The sequence below is a fragment of the Tamandua tetradactyla genome, chromosome 9 (genome assembly GCF_023851605.1).
Source record: "Tamandua tetradactyla isolate mTamTet1 chromosome 9, mTamTet1.pri, whole genome shotgun sequence".
In the NCBI taxonomy this organism is placed as follows: domain Eukaryota; kingdom Metazoa; phylum Chordata; class Mammalia; order Pilosa; family Myrmecophagidae; genus Tamandua; species Tamandua tetradactyla.
This window is the reverse complement of record NC_135335.1, coordinates 51,568,342-51,586,826: the sequence shown is the minus strand read 5'-3', so window position 1 is coordinate 51,586,826 and position 18,485 is coordinate 51,568,342.

Sequence of the window (18,485 nt, the reverse complement as noted above, 5' to 3'; positions counted from 1 at the left end):
ATTTCACACATCCACTCTCGGGGGGCAGGACCTGCCTGAGAACTGCAAAGAGCGAAGAGAAAGACACCAGGACGAATTCCACACCCAGGGGCTCCACCGCCCGAAAATGATTAAGGCAGGAGTTTTCCCTCCAGAGCCAAAGACTCTGACTTTCAGATAACTGCTGTCAGCTGGGGTGCCATGTCGACTTTTGTGCAGCTCGTTTTCCTAGAGCAGGGTCCTACCTGGTGAATCTCAGGGACACTCGTCCACGGCTGTCCGGGACTCACATGGGCGGAGACGTCTGAGCACCTCAATCCCAGGTCCTGGGGGGTTCCTCGACCAGTGGGCCCAGGCATGCAGGTGGTCCTGTCAGAGCCCCTTGGGGGGTGTCGAGATGGGGACGAGGGGACACTGAGAGAGAGGAGGGGTGGGGTTAGAATCAGCCAAGGGGGCAGAAGGCTTCAGAGCATCTGCAATTTCCCTGGCCCACCTGTCCACCCAGCCACCCCACCTGTGCCCTGCTGGGGGGTTGGGGGGGTCCTAACTTAGTGAAATGACACAGTTTAAATAATTAAGCAAGTGGACATACGGGCAGAAATCAGGAAAGGATCCTGTTGTGGGGGAAACAATTTATAATGAATTATGCATGGGACACGGTTACTTTGGGTTTAGAGAGCACTCGGTCCCAGAGTGGTCCTGCTCCTTATAGCCGGTGGGTCCTGGCAGAGTGGGGTGCTCCCCAGGCAGCCTTGGCGGGGGGTGGCCCCAGCTCCCGTGTGGTGATCCCCCACTTTCCATCAGCCCATAGCCTGTCCCACAGCCTCCACCCACAGCACCCTGGCTCCTTACACCATCATGTTAGGGCCTCCGGGATCTGGTGATATTCTGTCCCCATGAAGGCTGGGCCAGTGGTCAGCACTCCCGCCTCAGCTCCTTCCTGTATCTCATGAGGCTTCCTGGTGAGACAGGGGCACTTTCCTGTGTCACAACCCGACCGCCATGTGCCGTGTCTCTAGGTGCATTTCCCAGCCAAGGAGAGGCGAGTGTGCCACGCGGAGAGCAGGGACGGGGACAGGGGACAGGTGCAGCTTCACCACACAGAGGCCCTCGGGGAGCTCACTGGCTGTTTCTCCCAGCCTCGAAGAAAAGACAGAAAAATAAATAAATTGTTTATGGTGGGGAGGGGGAGCAAGGGAAGGAGGGTAGGTGGGAGAGAAAGAGTGAGGGAGTAAGACGGGACAGAGAGACAGAGAGAGGGTGGGAGAGAAGCAGGAGAGAGTGGGGGGGAGAAGGAGTGAAGAGAGATGGGGAAGGGAGGGAGAGCAGGGAGAGGGAATCAGAGAAGAAGGGTGCAGCACCCCACCCCTGACGGCCCTTACCTTCTGCAGTGTAAGGCAGGCTGGACTCGCGGTAGGAGCCATTGCAGGGGGCCTCTCCCTGAGCTCGCCCTGCCGGTCCCTTCCCGAGAACCGTCCCACAGGAGGCCCGCAGAGCCCTCAGAGAGGACGCCTACCCTCGGGAAGGAGAGAAAAGAGGGAGCAGGGGGCAGGAGGGGCAGAGGAGAGGCCCGCGGCCCGGGGAGCCCTGGAGCCGAGCGGGGCTGGCGCTGCCCACCCGAAAGGGCCCTCGGCCGGCCCCGCGGGCTTCTCCCCAGGAGCCAGGGCTGAAAACAGAAGCGGCGACAGCGGGGTGTTTCCCATGTGGGAAGTTAAAAACCTTGTAAGCAAGGGTCCGTCCAGTCCCTTCCCCTGGAAACTGGGCATCCCGAGGTGTGAGAACTGGAAGCCACGGAGACGTGTCCAGGGCGTCGGGCACGCCACGGGGGAGGCACAGGGCCCAGGGAAGCTGCGAGCTGCGGACCACACCTGTTCTCAGACTTGCAGTGGGGGCTCTGGGTGGGGGCCGGGAAGATGTGGCCTGGGGAGGGGCTGGTTTAGAGAGGGCGGGGCCTGGGTGTGGGTGGTGTCTGAGTGGGGGCGGGGCCTGGGGAGGGCGGGGCCCAGAGGACGGTGCAGTGGGGCGGGTCTCCATCACCAGTGGCTGAAAGACGGCTGGGGAGGGGCGGGAGGCGCGAGGGTGGGTCCCGGGAGCAGGGCTGATCATGCCAACAGCCCCTGGGGCCTGTGGCGCCAGCGCTGCTGTCCTCGGTTGGGCTGCCCAGCCTTAGTGCCCTGCCAGTGGGACAGCAAGGGCGCTTCTGGGGGTGCCGGCTCCCCAACACGCAGCTGCCTGGTTTCGTGTTTGCCTCCGACCCCAGAGACTGCTCCTGTGCCTTTCTCTGCCCCGCTCCGTGCCAGGACAGCCCAGGTCCAGGCTTCAATGGTGGAAAGGTTGAGCTCCCCCCTCCCTGCTTGTGCCCCCCCCCCCCCACGAGGGATCCTCCTGCTCCCACATAAAGGCTGGGTGGCCCCTGCAGCGAAGGCCACCACGGCCCCCTCCAGGTCACAAGGGCACAGCAGGAGGGAGGAACTGGGGAGATGTGGAGAGTGGCCATCTGACTGCTGAAGTGTCCCCCAAAGTTTAACACTGAACCTGGATGAGAACTCTGCCCTTTCCAGTTCAGATGGAGATGGGACAGGGACGCATTTCCCATCCCCAGTGGTCAGCCCTTGCTCTGATGGGCAGGCAGCAGGACACAGCCTCCTGCCCGGGAGCAGTCCTGCCTCTGACGGGCGGCCGAGCAAGGGGTTGTTTGCAGCCGCACCCCAAGAGCTGATTGTTTAACTGTGGAAGCAAAGCTGGTGGTCTGAGGAAGGAGAGCAGACCCCTCTGCCTTAATAATTATTCTTCAAACAACAAAATTAAGGGTTGGGTGTGCAGCCACAGGCTTTCAAAACCACAACGTGGCCAAACAGCACGCTCAGATTTTCATGATCATTACTGCACATATGTGGTGCTCTGCTGCTTGAGTGAAATAATAACCACTTCCACGATGCATAAATCATCTGTTTATTACACAAAATAATTTCCCCTTGCCTTTTATCCAGAAAAATCACTAGTTCTACCGTTGCAATCAAGAAGTTCACATTTTTTATATCCTGTTAAGAGTCAAGATTTAGAGTATTAAGAAAAAAATTTAACAGACACCTAGGAAATTTGAAGATATTTGCATCAAAAATTTAAAATAAAATTTAAATGTGAAAACATAAATTATTCATCTTATATGTTCTCAAGTGATCTTCCTCTGAAAACATTTAAAATCTTTTAAAATTAAAGCAACAAATGCACATTATAATCCACAAATGTCAACAATTTAAAACAAAATTATGAAAGAAAAGTCTATCTGTTTGTGTGTTTAATTTCATTATGTTTTGTACTGGTTTGAAATTGTTACGTTACCCAGAAAAGCCATGTTCTCTTTCCCTGTCCAATCTTGTGGACCCGGTACTATTGATTAGGCTTTAAACTGCGATTGGATTGCTTCTGTGGAGATGTGACACCCCCAATGTGTGTGTGGCCTTTTGGTTAGAAGGAGATGAGAATCTGCCCATTCAGGGTGGGTCTTGACTAGTGTACTGGAATTCTTTAAAAGGGGATCATTTAGGGTAACTTCAGATGCAGATGCTTGGAGAACGTTTACTTCAGAGCCAGCACGAGACTCAGATGTCGGAGATGCAGAAAGAAAACTGCCTCGGGGAAGCTGTTTGAAACCAGAAGGCAAAGGAGCAGCAGCGCCAGCCCTGTGCCCTCCCAGCTGACAGGTGTTCCGACCATCGACCTTTTTGATGTCAAGGTGTCTTTCCCTGCATGCCTCAGTTTGGACATTGCCACGGCCTTTGAACTATAAATGTGTAACCTAATAAATCCTCTTTATGAAAGCCATTCTTTATTCTGGTTTATTGCATTCTGGCAGCTTTAGCAAAGCTTTCTGAGTATCGTCTGAGAAATGAGGCGGCGAGCGATCCAGGTGCCAGGGACGACGTCGGCAGCGCTGCACATTTGTGGCGGCCTCCCCCTCGCGGGCATGGGTTTGAGAGGCGAGGGGGCCACGTCGTCCTGCGGACGTCCCTCTGGGGCCGCGCAGTTACTTAGCGTTCCTGAGGAAACCGCGAGTCCTTCCAGAACTGCAAACCGGCGCCCAGAAGGGAAGGGAAAGGACACCCTGGGGCACGGGTTGGCTGTGAAAGTGCCCGCTGTGGCTTCACTCCCAGCGTGATGCCCCGGTCAGCCGGCAGCCTTCTCCCCAGCCCTCTGCCCCCCGACACTTCGTGCGCCCCTGCCTCAGGCTCCAGCTACTGGCCAACCCCAGCCTGCGGGGGCCCTTTGCCAGGTCAGGGGCGACCGGCATGGGTGGGCTCTTCCCTGGGGTGCGTGGATGTTTAGGGTTGGGGTGAGCGTGTGCCCACCCAGTGTTCCTGCAGAAGTCCACAGCGGGGACCCCACCCAGCGTAAGGCCGGGGCAGCCCGTGGGCTCCTGGGTGTGGCCCTGTCCGAGGCACATTGTCCTGGAAGAGGGAAGAAGGGACGGCCCCTGAGCAGGGAAGATAGAAAAAGAAGTGGCTTGGTGGGCCGAGCTGGATGCTGCCTTCCAAGGCAGATTTTCCTTGTCCCACTCCTATGGGAACGAAGATTTCGTTAGCCTGGAGGCCCCCAAGTTTCACTAGTTCGCCCGCTGAACTTGGGACTCAGGGACCTCGTCAAGTCCCGCTTGTACCAGCATGAAGGGGGTGTCAGGAGGTGCCCTGAGCTGTACCCTTGGTGTGAGAAGCAGGACAGCTTGTGGCATCCTCTGAGACACACTCCCCAGGTACCCGCCCGAGGTGGAAGGAAAGGCTGGTGGGCTTGCAGTGGGATAAACAGCCCAGGCATAGGCATCGTCCCAGGGAGGTTTTCTTTTAAACAACAAATGCAAAGTAGACAAGAAACTGGGCTCCCTGTCATTTTATGAGAGCAACATAAAGATTGTTAGATGCATGGCCCACTTTTGCCCCACCTTGCAAAGGAAGTAAGGGAGCGGTACATTCCAGATAGGAACCACAGGCGTGCATCGCCATCGCCTTCATCGGCTGTGGCATGGTGCCTGGGTCTGCGGTGAGCAGAACAGTTAGGGACGTGGTCCTCGAGTCCAACCCACAGGCAAGGGGCTTGCGGCCAGCAGAGCCTCAGGACAGAGCTCCGGGGAGGGACCCGGAGAAGCAGGCCTGGGGTGTCCCCAGGAGGGCGCAGCAGAGGTGGGCAGGGTCCCATCAAGGCCCTGGGGGTCAGAGCGGGATCCTCCGTGGGGGGACATGACGGCCAGCCCTGCTGCCCCTTGGACCTACCACAGGTCCTGCCACTTTGAACCGGAGCTTCGGGCTCTCCTCAGTCTATTTCCACCTTCTCCTTGCAGAAGCTGAGCATTCCTTTGCCAAAGACAGCGCTCATCCAATCCTAAACCTGAGTTTTTATGGGAGTTTAACACACATGGTTCTGATTCGCAGAAAATGAACTCATCCCAACTTTGGAATCTGCATTTTGGCTGTTGTCCCAGCCAGCCTCTAGATGTTCTGTGCATTTACCATTACACACTTCAAAGAAGTGAAATGCGGAATTTAGGATACCGAGTACGATGAGGAAAACCGAGCTCAATTTCCTGGCAGCGTCCCAGGGCAGGTGCAGGGAGGGGCTTTTCCCTCACCTGCCCGCCCAGGGCTGCGAGCCCGGCCTCTGCCATTAGACCGTCCTAGTCAGGGAAACTTCCGGTCTGCACCAGGGCCGGGCGGGAGAAGGGACAAGTAGGCTCCAACTGCAGGAACGTGACACCACCCATTAGGAGGTGCTGGATCAGGGGGAATCACAAACAACTGTAATGCTCAGCCCCTCTACCCTGTGCCAGGTATGCGGAGCATTCCCTGGTACTTCTTGCTCCCTGACTTACCTGTTCAGAGTGATCGAAACAGGGTCAGGTAGCAGAGCCACCTGCAGAGCCCCCCAGCCCCCGCATCGGTGCAGGGAGGTGCCAGTCGGGCTTCAGGTACAGCTCTGCCTCCCACCGGCGCCCTGGCTTCTTCCCAGCTTTGGGGGCTCAGGGACCCCCACTGCCGCCCCCCAGCCCCTCTTGGCTGGCCACCCGGCTCCAAGCCCTTCCTGCTGGGACCCTAAGGAGGTGGGGCTGGGGTCCACGTGGGGAGACGTGGGGTGCTGCGAATCGGGAGCTTTGGCTTGCGGCCGGGTCATCCATGGGCGCTGCTATTTCCAAGTCCGAGGTACAGGTGCAGGGCAGAGGTGAGCACAGAGCCATGCCCTTGCGGGGACGGTGCAGTAGGGGAGCCTCCCACAGCCATCGCTGGCCGGCCCTGAAATGGGGCTCAGGGAGGGTGGAGGACGGAGCCTGGGGTCCACCAAGGATGCAGAAGTGGTGCCAGGGCCTGGCATCCTTGGACATAGTGCCCTGGAGTTGCTGAGCATATGTCCAGGCTCATGGAGCCAAGGTGCAGGGTGAGCAGGGCGTGGGGCGGGTTCCTGGGGGGTTCATGTCAGTGGACCATGGGGACAAACCAGGACACCATGGAGGGTAAAGGAAGGCAAGTCTCGGCCAGCCCAGAGAGTGCTGCAAAAGGGGCAGTTGCATACACTGGGGGGCAACCTGCACCTGCCAGCTGGGGGCCCAGGGTGCTGGGACTGGTGGGCTCAGAGCGGGCAGCCCCTCCACCCAGCCCCCTGCCCCGGAGCCGTGGGGAAGCAGACGCTCGGGTGGCGCAGCCTCGCTGGAGGTCTGACCTTGGAAAACAAGTGGCCAAAGCTACCTTCATGTAAACTCCTGCTCCCTGGGAAAGGAACAGGTAAGCGGCTGTGCCAGTTTGACGGAATGGCGTACCCTAGTAGAGCTGTGTTTTAGCCCTGATCCATTTTGTGGATCTTTTAATCCCTATTCAGCACTTGATTGGAAACTTGATTAGGTCATCTCCACGGAGATGTGGTTCGCCCAATTATGAGTATTAACCTTTGATTAGAGGGAGATGTGACTCCACCCATTCCAGGTGGGTCTTGATTAGTTTACTGGAATCCTTTAAAAGAGGAAACATTTTGGAGAAAACCACAGAGCCATGAGACCGACGAGAGCTGACGCAGCCAGAGACATTTTGAGATGAAGAGGGAAACACCTGCAGGGAGTTTTGTGAAACAAAAAGCCTGGAGAGAAAGCTAGCAGATGCTGCCATGTTTGCCACATGCCCTTCCAGTTGAGAGAGAAGCCCTGACTGTCCTTGGCCTTTCTTGAGAGAAGATGACCTCTTGTTGGCCCCTGTCCTCACACCAGCTGTGTTGGGCCCAGGGCCTCTGCTCGTTTGCAGCAGGCAGGGCAGCTGTTTTCTTCATCCTGCCACCGTGCAGGTGTAGGGGGGAGGCACGTTCGGATGTGTGCAACATCTCAAACTTCTTTTGCAAACTTTTAGGCCAATGTGTTTTGACAGAGACTTGGCACCGTCTGTGAAATCACCTGTGACTTCAGGGAGATGGAGCTCAGAGTTCCTGAGTCACCTGCTCTGAATCGCCAGGCTGGGGCAGCTGAGGCTGGCGGGGTGATGGGGGTGGTGGGGGTGGAGCGGAGGCAGGGGTTGGCGAGGGTGGGATATTGATGTGGGTGGCAGGCAGGAACCCAGGACCATTCAGCCTTGGGGGCTGGGATGGGCTGCGAGCACTTGCCGGGGTCCCTAGGGGTCTGTGGCAATCTCAAGCCGGGAAGGCAGAGAGCAGGAGTGACCCCAAAGAGGCTCACAGTGGGGCAGCCTGGACAGGGCTGAGGGGCCGGCCACAATGGGGACCAGGATCCCAAGGTTCAGAGAAGAGACAGGAGTGGCTGGTGCTCTCACACAAGAAAGCAGTACAAGAGGTGTGTAGACCCCAGGAACTGGCATTACCACACTGTCTGTAAGGGCGCTAGTGTCAGGTCTGGGTCACCCACATCCCTGAGGGCACAGCTGTCACATCTGAATCACCCCTGACCTCGAAAGGCATTTTCTCCGTGGAAGGCTGTGCAGTGCAGGGCAGACAAGCCCAAGTCCAGGATGTGCAGGGGTCCCATGTGGAAGGAAGGAGGGCACTGCTGTATAGACAGGGCAGGCAGGGCTGGCTCTCTCCACGGCCACAGGACATGGGCAGCCTGGGGCCCGGAGGTGAGGGCCGGTCTTGCCCCGTGCTCAGACACAACCTGCTGGGTGACAGTGACACCTCCTGAGCCCCAGGCTTTGGGCCGCACTCAGAGGCAAGAGGAAATATGCCCTGTGTGGGCTTTGCAGGTGTCCGGCAAGGATGTGCCCAGATGAAAGGTGGAAAGAGCTCTGCACAAAGGTGAAATGCTGAGAAAGGGGACGGGGGTGGAGGGAAGCCTCTTCCCTGTGGCGTTGGGGTTGGCCTGGGGAAGGGGGCAGCTGGCTAATCATGAACCCAGCATGCCCTGGCCATGGGTGACAAGAAAAATACTTCTTTACGGGGTGTCACGGTCAGATTCATGTGTCAACTAGGCCAGGTGGTGGCACCTGTCTTTCTGGTTGGGCAAGTGCTGGCCTGTCTGTTGCTATGAGGATATTTCATAGAATTAAATCATGATCACGTCGGCTGCATCCACAGCTGATTCCATCTGTAATCAGCCAAGGGGAGTGTCTTCTGCAAGGAGTGATGCTCAGTCTAATCACTGGAAGCCTTTTAAGGAGAATTCAGAAGAGAGAGGCTCTCTTCCTGCTTCGGCTGGCAAGCCTCTCCTGTGGATTTTGTCCAGACCCTCCATTGGAGTCATCAGCTTCACAGTCTGCCCTACGGACTTTGGACTCAACGTTCCCACAGTTATGTGAGATACTTTTATAAATCTTGTATCTACAGATACTTCCTACTGATTCTGTTTCCCTAGAGAACCTTAACTCATACAAGGAATACAGTGGGACCATGGTTAGTCTACAACATTCTTAGCATTGGCCAGAATTTATTCCAGATACTTAGAGATCAAACAAGGCCCACTTACTGCCTCAGCCACCCCCCACCCTGAGCCCCAACTCCTCTTGTGATGCAGGAACCCTTCCTTCCAGGCCCATCTCCCAAGAGCCCTGGCGAGCAGAGCAGATATGGGAATTTCCTTCTACCAAGCTCCTCTCTTTCAGAGAGTGGCCCAGAACTGCACCCCTGAGAGGACAATTGTCCCCCAGTGGGGACCCCAAAATCTGCAGCTCTAAAAGCAAGGAAGGCTGGAAGATTTTTGGTGTAGGTATTGAGAGGGGGTCCTAAATAGATTTTAAAGAAGGAACTAAAGTGGGGCATGGCATGCCTGGGCCAGGCTGGGACGAGAACGAGGCCACTGAGCAGGTGGATGGGGCTGCCTGGGGGACGGGGATGGTGGACACAAGCTCAGCTCACCGTCTGTCACCTGGAACCTGTCCGGGGGACCTTCCCTCTTCAGAAGGATGGGAGAGGCCAGCAACGTCCACGGGAAGCCTCTGTGCCAGTCTCCGAACAGCACTACATACTCTGACAGTTTTTATCTTAAACCTTAAAACTTGAAGGATTTCGGATTTACGAATCCCTACCATTTCATGAACATAGAGTGGGATCAAAATGAGACAAGATGTTCCGTCATCCATGAAGAATGATGACGTTTTCTTTTCTCCTTGTGATCATCAATTTTATGATGCAGCTTCCCCAGAATAATTATTTCCGAGTTAAAATTGTTTTTTGTAATTCGCCAGTCCCATAATTGTTCATGATCATCACGTCTATTTATTTTTTCTTAAGTAATCACGGTATTTTCATCAAAATTCATTAGAAGCTGCTCCTAGAAGGACATGCTTTTAAAATATTCAAATTTATAGTTAATGTTTTATTAACCATATTTAGCCTATAATTATTTTTCTAATGAAAATTATCCTGACTGCACCATCTGATGTTATGAGGCTAGTTGTTCAAATAAAACTCAGAGAAACATTTATGCAAGAAGGACTGTGTATTAGTCATTTGGAAGGAAGGATTTATGTGCTGGATAATTAATTGTTGCCTGGGTTTGACAGTCCATATTTTATTGCAATGCATTATTTACACTGGAGGAGGCTCAGGGGTTCACCCTTCAAAAGGTTAGGAAAATATAAATATACACATTATCTGAACAGCGGATGATTGTGTTGCAGTGGAGAGCTGTGTGTGTGTATCCGTGGGGTGGGGCTATTTCTCCGTACTCTCTGGCCTCTCAGGACCCTGCTTTAGGGAACCCACATCTTCTGTGGGTGGTCTCAACCCCCAGGCCCAAAGACACTGCATGGGCTGGAGACCTGGCAGAGATGGACATACTGACCCCCACAGGGGGCCACATGCTGGAGAACCCTCTCTTGGGACTACCCAGAACACGAACGGCAGGAGGCTGTAGAAAGGTCCCTGAGATGCTTCTGGAATAAGGCACATTCCTCCAGTTACCTTGGGCTGATGAAATCACGGGGTCTTTGCTGCAGACCATCCTGGAACCAGACAAAAGCTCAGTGCCCTCAGGACTCCCTCCTCTTCCAGGAGGTTCTGCCAGGGTGCAGCTCCCAGCTGAGACCTTCCTTCAGTAGCCGCAGTGTGGGGGCCGCTCGGGCCCATGGGTGTAGATGCTGCTGTAACTCTGGGGGAGCTGAGTGGATTCTGAGCTGGGGAAGCCCACAGAGAGGAGGCAGGGGCTGCAAAGGAGAGTGGACGGGCAGGGCTGGACTGGAAAGCCACCCAGCCGGCCCAGTCCTCATTGCTCAGAGAAGGCGGCATATCTTTGCTGTGCCAGGGCTTCAAGCAGGACAGAAACTTGAAGGGAGAATTGTTTAGGGAATGGTGTGCCTTTTCCCGCAGTCCCTGTAGGCCCCAGATGCGTACATCCCATAACGCATGTGCTGAGTGAGGGCCGTTCAACAATCTGGGCTTCTCAGGAGAGGAGTTCTGGCTCCATTACCCTCAGAGGCCACCTGGGCACCCCAATGAGTCAAGGTACCCTCCACTCCCTCAGCTCTCTCTGCCTCACCTTGTCCATGGATCAGCGGCCACATCCGCCCACTGCCCCCAGGAGAGAACCTTGGGAACACGTGTGCCCTGAGGCGACATCCAAGGCTGGAGGGGCTGAGGACCAGCTCACCGCAGCAGCTGCAGGTGTGGAGAAAGACCAAACCCCGGGTGCCTCACCACCCCCTTCTCAGCAGAACGATTCCTAAGTTCAGTCTGTGTCGCTTCTTTGCTTGCGGAATATTTGCCTGGCATTTCAGCTTTCAAAAGCGGCCAGAAATGCACAGAAAAACCCATTCCAGGGGTCCTTACCCAAACACACAGAGACTATGAAATGGTAGAGACGGCATTTGTGGGATAAAATCCTGAGTGCCCACGTGGCTGAGTGCCATGAGCCCAGACGCCCTTCGCGGCTGTTCCGGGAGCTCCTCGTTAGGGATGTGCTGGCTGAGCCCCCTAGGGTATGGGAGGGCCCTGGATGTGGAACTGGCCAGCTGCACAGTCGTGGTTTAGTGTCCACCCGATTTTCGAGGGAAAAAAGCTCAGTTTGATTTACCAGATCAGCCTGTGGATGCACGGTGGGAGAAAATTACTTTCTCGAACTCCCCAGGAACTGCCATGGAGAGTGACTGGAAGGGAAGGACGGTGAATTCCACAGCACGTGCACTGATAGATGTGTTCAAGCAACACAAGGCTATTAGTGCCTGTAAGTGGAGAGTGCAGGGGTGTGGGCTTCAGGAACAGCTGGTCCCAGGAGTTCCAGCCATGATTCTTCTCATGGCCTCCCAGTCCTCTTTTCTTCCGCGCTGCTTCATTCCGTAGGAACGCCCACGTGTGGGAGCACATTGCCCGTATTTCTCCAGGCCGATGTTTCCATCGTATACAGTGAAGCCAGAATAAGAGCCCTGCTCTCATGAAGTATGCAGAAAGGCTCAGCTCAGCCCGGCACAGGCCAGGGTTGCCCTGCCAGGGAAGCATACACACCCTGGCCAGGATCAGGGACAGACCCCAGCCCCAGCTTGGGTTGTGATGGCCATGGGAGCGACAAGCAACCCTTGTGGGCAGCTGAGCTGAATGGTGGCCCCCAAACATGCCCATGTCAGGTCCCAGAAGCTGTGGCCACATGACCTCATGTGGGAAGAGGGCATGGCAGGGGGATGAGGTTGAGGGTCTGGAGATGGGAGACCATCCTGGGGACCTGGCGGGGCCCAGTGGAGTTGCCAGGCCCCTTATAGGAAGGGGCAGGAGGGGCAGCGTCGGAGAAGGAGACGTAAGGGTGGGAACGGGCAGCGAGCAGAGCAGCTGTCCATTGTAGCTGCCACTGGCCGTGAAGAAGGAACCCAAGAACACGGGTGGCCTCAAGGGCTAGGAAACCGCCCCCCACCGCCTCCGGGATAACCAGCCTTGCCAGCACCCACGTCAGCCGTGAGTTCGGATTCCGGACTTCTCATCTCCAGAACTCACGAGAATGTTTGTGCTGTGTTGAGCCACAGTAATTTGTCACTGCAGGAAAGGGACAGTGCCATCATAATAGTAATAAATAACAAGTAAGGTGGATGCACAGCCACGTCTACGTCTGCGCTATGTCTGCGTCTGTTCTATGTCTGTCACTATCTCTGTATCTCTCTATCTATACTTCTGTCTGTCTATGTCCTCTATATCATCTGTATTATATAATCTACATCTACATGTGCCTATATCTCTATCTTTCTCTGTATCCACATGGATATCTAAACCGTTACTGCATACTCACATATCTGTATTTATACCTGTGCACGTCTTTATATCTATGTCTGTATCACTATATCTATGTGTTTGTATCTATGTCTATATATTTTTACCTGTCTCTGCCAATGTCCGTATCTATACCATCTGTATCTACATCTATGCCTATATCTATAGATGTCTTTAGTTTTCAATATCTATGTCTCTATATTCATATTCATATCTATATCCATATCCAAATCAATACCTAAATCATATCCCTACCTCTATCTACTTCATTTATATCTGCATCTACTCCTTTGTCTATCCCTGTTTCTGTATCCACATCCATATATATATCGTATTCACATCTGCATCCATATCGTGTCCAAATCCATATCCATATCTATCTCTATTTCCATATCCAAAGCCCTGTCCTCTCCCATGTCCGTGTCTATATCGTTATCCAAATCCATATCAGTTCCTTATATCCACACCCACACCTGTGTGCACACGCCTGTCTGTATCTGTGTGTCTGTCCCTGTCCATGTCTCTGTCTGTGATGCTTGGGGAGAGGCCGTCTCAGCCGACACATGACATGGGGCGGGCATGGTGCATGTGCTTCTTTTGCACAGATCACAGGAACAGCAAGATTCTACACGTGAGACCCCTGAGAAAACTGCCTTCGGCTTGCCGAGGAAAGCCCCTGACCCAGGGGCAGCCTGAAGTCTGCTCCAGGCGGGGCGCCATAGGGTGCTGCGGTCAGCGGGCTCCCAGCCTGGGGCAGCAGGGGCAGCCTCCCCAGAAGCCCACCCACGCCCACCCATTCCCCCAGGCACAACCTCCAGACTCAGGATGCAATGCTGCCCTGTTGTTTAGTCTCGCTCACACACAGACGCTGGGGAGCTATCCAGGGAGGTTGCAGACCCCGCGCGGGGAGGCCAAGCGCGCCCCCTCCCCTTTCCCGCTGGGTCTCCGCGGATAGGGTGCCCACCCCTTCCTGCAGCCTCACCGACTTGCCAGCTAGCTTCTCTTTCCTGAATTAAAAAATTGAATTATACACTCAGCCTCGTTACCGAGCTGTAAAGTTTATTAAAGTTTATCGACCGCGTGTGCTCACTTCGCGCCGGAGCTTCAATCGCCCCCTGAAGCTGGGACATTGAATTAGGAGGCGGCGCCGTGCTGGGCTCGGCAGCCTCCAGCAGGGCTACAGGTAGGAGAAGTCCCCTTCAATTAGGCATAATCATCACTCACAGCCAATAATGGTGCTACAGGCTGCTTGCAAATCTGCGAGGGACTCGCGTTTCATGTACTGATTCAGCTTGTCTGAGCCAAATTCACTGTGTACTGAAACCAAACCAATTCAGTTCTAGCCCACGGCCTTTTTGGCAGCTCATCTAGTGCTGAGCTCTGTAAGGACTGTGAGATACAATTTAATCTGCAGCATCTGTGCACAGACAGGACCTTTTCCTTAACAGAGAAAGACGGAGGGACGCTAAGCCCTAGTTTTATGTGAAAAACCAGGTCTTATCTCGCCCCTGAAAAAATAAAGCATTTAAGATAGCATAAAAACCCAAAGCAAAAAAAAGATTTTTTTTTTCTTTCCTTGGGTTTATGAAATGCCCGCTGTGGCTGCTCAGCCTCCCTACCCCAACTCCACAGAGCCTTCAGCCCCAATCCTGGCTTAACCCTTTAACAATACTGCACTTGAATCACTGGCTACAGCTGATGGAGACAATCTTTATTAAATATGAAATGGAAATGTCTCATTCTTTGTGCATCTGCAGAAATACTAAATTTCTCCATGCATGCTACTTGCCTTGTGTAGTCTTGGGAGATACTGTAATAGCCAACACCCCTGTCACCACCCTTTCCTGGGGTCACGTCCTTCGCAGCGTTGGAAAGGCAGGACTTTTCCTCATCTGAACAGATCGTGCTAAGGCTGTGCGGTGAACTGCATGCGAGTCACCTCCCCTGCTGGCTGCTAAGCTGGCAGCCCACAGGGCACTGCCGTCCACGGGCCCCACAGTTCAATGGTGTCTATTGAAGCTTGGGATTTGGGTGGTGGGTTTTCTCATGGGAGATGGGATCACAGAGATTCTTAGAATCATGTGCAAACACCCGATGGCGGAATTGTGGCTTTGGGGCTTGTCCATGGTTCCACAAAAGAACAAAGTCTCCCTGCACGGAGACTAAATGTGCACACGGGCAGCACTGGGACCCAGGAGGCTGTAGCGTGAACAGCGAGGCCAGGACCCAGCCACTGCATATCGTCCCTCACCAGGACGTCTGCGCTGCCTGTGCTCCTGAGAAGGCCAGGGACACTGGCCACCGGGTGGAGGAGCTGCAGGTTGGGGCAGAGGGGCCAGGTGCGGGTGCCACAAATGGGTCAGGGGAAGCAGAGGAACTGGAAGGTGCAGCCGTTACTGGACTCTCATGGCCCGACGTTCAAGCTTGAAGCCTTGAGGCTGGCCTGTGAGCCAGTGTGGCTGGGGTGCAGGTGCAGACAGGGCATGCCCAGCTCCCGAGATAGCTGTGGAGGTGGGTGGAGAGACCTCGCGGTGGAGAACCTTGTCGGGAAGCTGGAGTGAGGGGCATGGGAAGGAGGGGGAGGCACACGAGGTGGCCCTGCGAGGTTCCAGAGAGAAGGAGGTGGCGCCCCAACTCTGGCACCCACTGGCACCACTACAGTGGGCACTTGCCACGTGCCGAAACTCACGGATGCCCCGAGCAGCCCCGGGCAGGGAGGGATCCTCACCCCCAATTTGCAGACCAGTAAACTGAGTCGGGGCAGGTCGGGTGAAGTCTTACACTTGACAAGTGGGCACAGAACTGGTTCCAGCCCCAGGGAGAGCTCAGTGTCCAGAGCGGTGGGATGGGGCAAGAGGGCCACCAGGAGGCCGGTGCATGGTCACAGCTGCCTGACCTCAGCCAAGGGTTGACGCCTGGACATGGAGTTGTGGCCACAGCTGTGGGGGACACACGGGAGCACTGCCACTCCAAGCAGAAAGACCTGCCTGCAGACACACGCACTCATGCTTAAACACACACTCACATACTCTTGCTTCTATACACTCACATGCAGACATGCACACACACTCGCAAACACCCACATACACTCTTATCTACATATAGTCACTCAGACATGCCCACACTCACATTTAAACACATACTCATTCACACACACACACTCACCACAAATGCATGCATGCTCACACACTCAAACATACACTCGCTTACATGAACTTATGTGCAAATATGCATGCATTCACACTCACATTCACATACTGACACATTCACATTCCTTCACACACACAAACATGTTCATGCTTACATTCATACACATCTAGCACACACTTATGCTCACTTGCACACACAAACACACACTAGCACAGTTATGCATGCCCACATTCACAAACACGCACTTATTCACACTCACACACTCTCAACACATGCATCCTTATACACTCAACCAAGTCACACTCACACTCTTGCCTACTTACATTCACACTCAAAACGTGTACATTCCCTCACACTCATCTGCACTTACATACCCTCACACACTGACACACATTCACATTCCTTCACACTCACACAAACATGCACACACACTTACACTCCAACACACACTCATGCTAACCTACCCACTCTTAAACATGTATATGCATTCACATGCTCACATAGTCTCACGCTCACACTCATGCTCCCTTATGCTCACACAAACACTTGTACACTCACACTCAAACACGCTCTGCAATCCTCCTCTCCCCCCACCTCCACCCACCTCCCTCACCTCCACCCACTCTCGCATCCTGAGCAGGGGTGTCTCTGCTCATCCCCTGAAGCACCTCCAGAGCCCTCCCCGCGCTCTTGACTTCCTGTGAGGTTCCGGGGAGGTGATCCGCTGCCCTGTCCTCTCCAGACCAACGTCGCCGAATTTGCATCAGGGGACCCTTCCAACGGCAGCTGGGACAGGCATGGGGCTTCCCGACGACCTGCGTGATGAGTCCCAGGGCTGCAGGCGGACAGACGCCAAGACCCAGGAAGCCAACATTTGCAGAGGGCAAATCAGACCCCATTACTTTGGTTTTCCACCCCTGATTTTTACTGCGGTCTCGCTTTGGTCCAGGGAGGCTGGCGGCAGGAGCCGCAGCCATGGGCTGCAGGGCAGATGTGGAGAACTCGTGCCACCTCCATGCTGCCTCCAGGCCACTTCCCCCACGGCGAATGACCCTCTGGAGAAGCTCCGGCTCTAAGATAAAGTCCCCCCCTCCAATAACTTTAGTAAATCCCAGAGCATAAGCAGTCAGTGTATTCAAACATTTCCCCAAAAGGTACACAACATATTTCCAAGGATGCACTGTCCCCAGACTCTATGTTTTTGACCTTTGAAATCACAGTCAGTTGAAAACAAGACAAGGGCAGATTTGCACAAATGTCTGCAAACATGTCATAATGTTTTATGTCAATACCCACTCTTCCATGCCCTGTGCAAACAGGTCATTTTTTTCTAAATAAACCAAAAATATAGAAATGCAGGTTCAAAAATACATGCACAAATGTGTACCTGTATGTGCATATATGGACACAGACACACATTTCTGTAGTTTATTCAAGCTCATGGTGTTGATTTACGTCCTGGGGCCTAAGGCGGGCCTGAGCATTTGGGACAGGCTGCGGCTGCTTCCTGCACAGGCTGGGAAGAGAGTTCCAGAAGCCCTTGGGAGGCTGGCATTGGGGATGACGGTTAAAGCTGCCTATAAATGTATTGAAAACACAAACAAGCAAAGACAAAAATCCACCGGTCCATAAAATGGTACCACCCACAAGATCTTGGTTACATCTGCTTAGCAAAGGCCATGAGTTTGCTGGGAAGCCAACGCCGGCCACCCATTACGCACGTCCTGTTAGAACCCAGCTTTTCCCAATAGGCTCTTGGCGCTGATGAGGAAATGCATTTTCCTTTGGTACACTTTGTGAAACGGTGAGTAGATTTTGTCCTCATTGCAAAAATAAAACCCAGATAGGGCCGAGCTCTTGGCTACATCTCCCTTGGCAGGTTGGCTGCCAAGTCTGAGCCAGGCCATAGCAACCGTGGCAGCCGTGGGACATTTTGTGGCCTGAGTTTCACTCTCACCCTGGAGCCATGCCCACCGAGGTTCCAGGGGCCCGCCTGCTGTTACAGTCTGCAGGAAAGGCCAGGGCACCCAGGCACCCGGCAGCAGGACCACTGTCTCCGAAGGGCTGGATTAAACGATACAGTGAAGGAAAGAGCCCTGTGTCCTGGAGACATGGGGTCAGTCCTCAGGTGTCATTTCCTCCCCTTGGTGACAGAGGCAGACACGGCTGTGCATGCAGCACACACATTCTGCCTTCCCAAACATGGTGACTGCTCAAAGAGGCACGAGTTGGTCTCCGGAGCAGACGCTTTAGAAACTGGACCTTCTTCCTGTATAGCTCAGGGGAATGCAGTCCACGGATTTCATATTTCCAGCCAAATCATTCAAGTTGAACACATGCAAACAGAATTCCAACAAACGCACAGGTACAAAATCTCTGATACTTCACTTTCAGTGAGAAGATGACAGATGTCTTCTACTTGGGGGGCTCTTTATTTCCACAGAAAATTTGCTGGGCATCTTACGTACTCTGGAGTACATGCAGAAACGCACTTCAGAATGAGCCAGAACATGTTCCTTAAAACAGATCAGATTTGTCCTCCGTGCAAATTTTCTGCACAGGAGGCAAAAGAGATGGAACATTATTCATCTCACAGGCAAAGAAAAGATTTCCACTTGTCCGAGATTGTGTCCCCAGCTCCAAGCCCTCATGCGTGGGTGATAAATGCAGAGGAATAAATAAACAGGTTCCTCTAT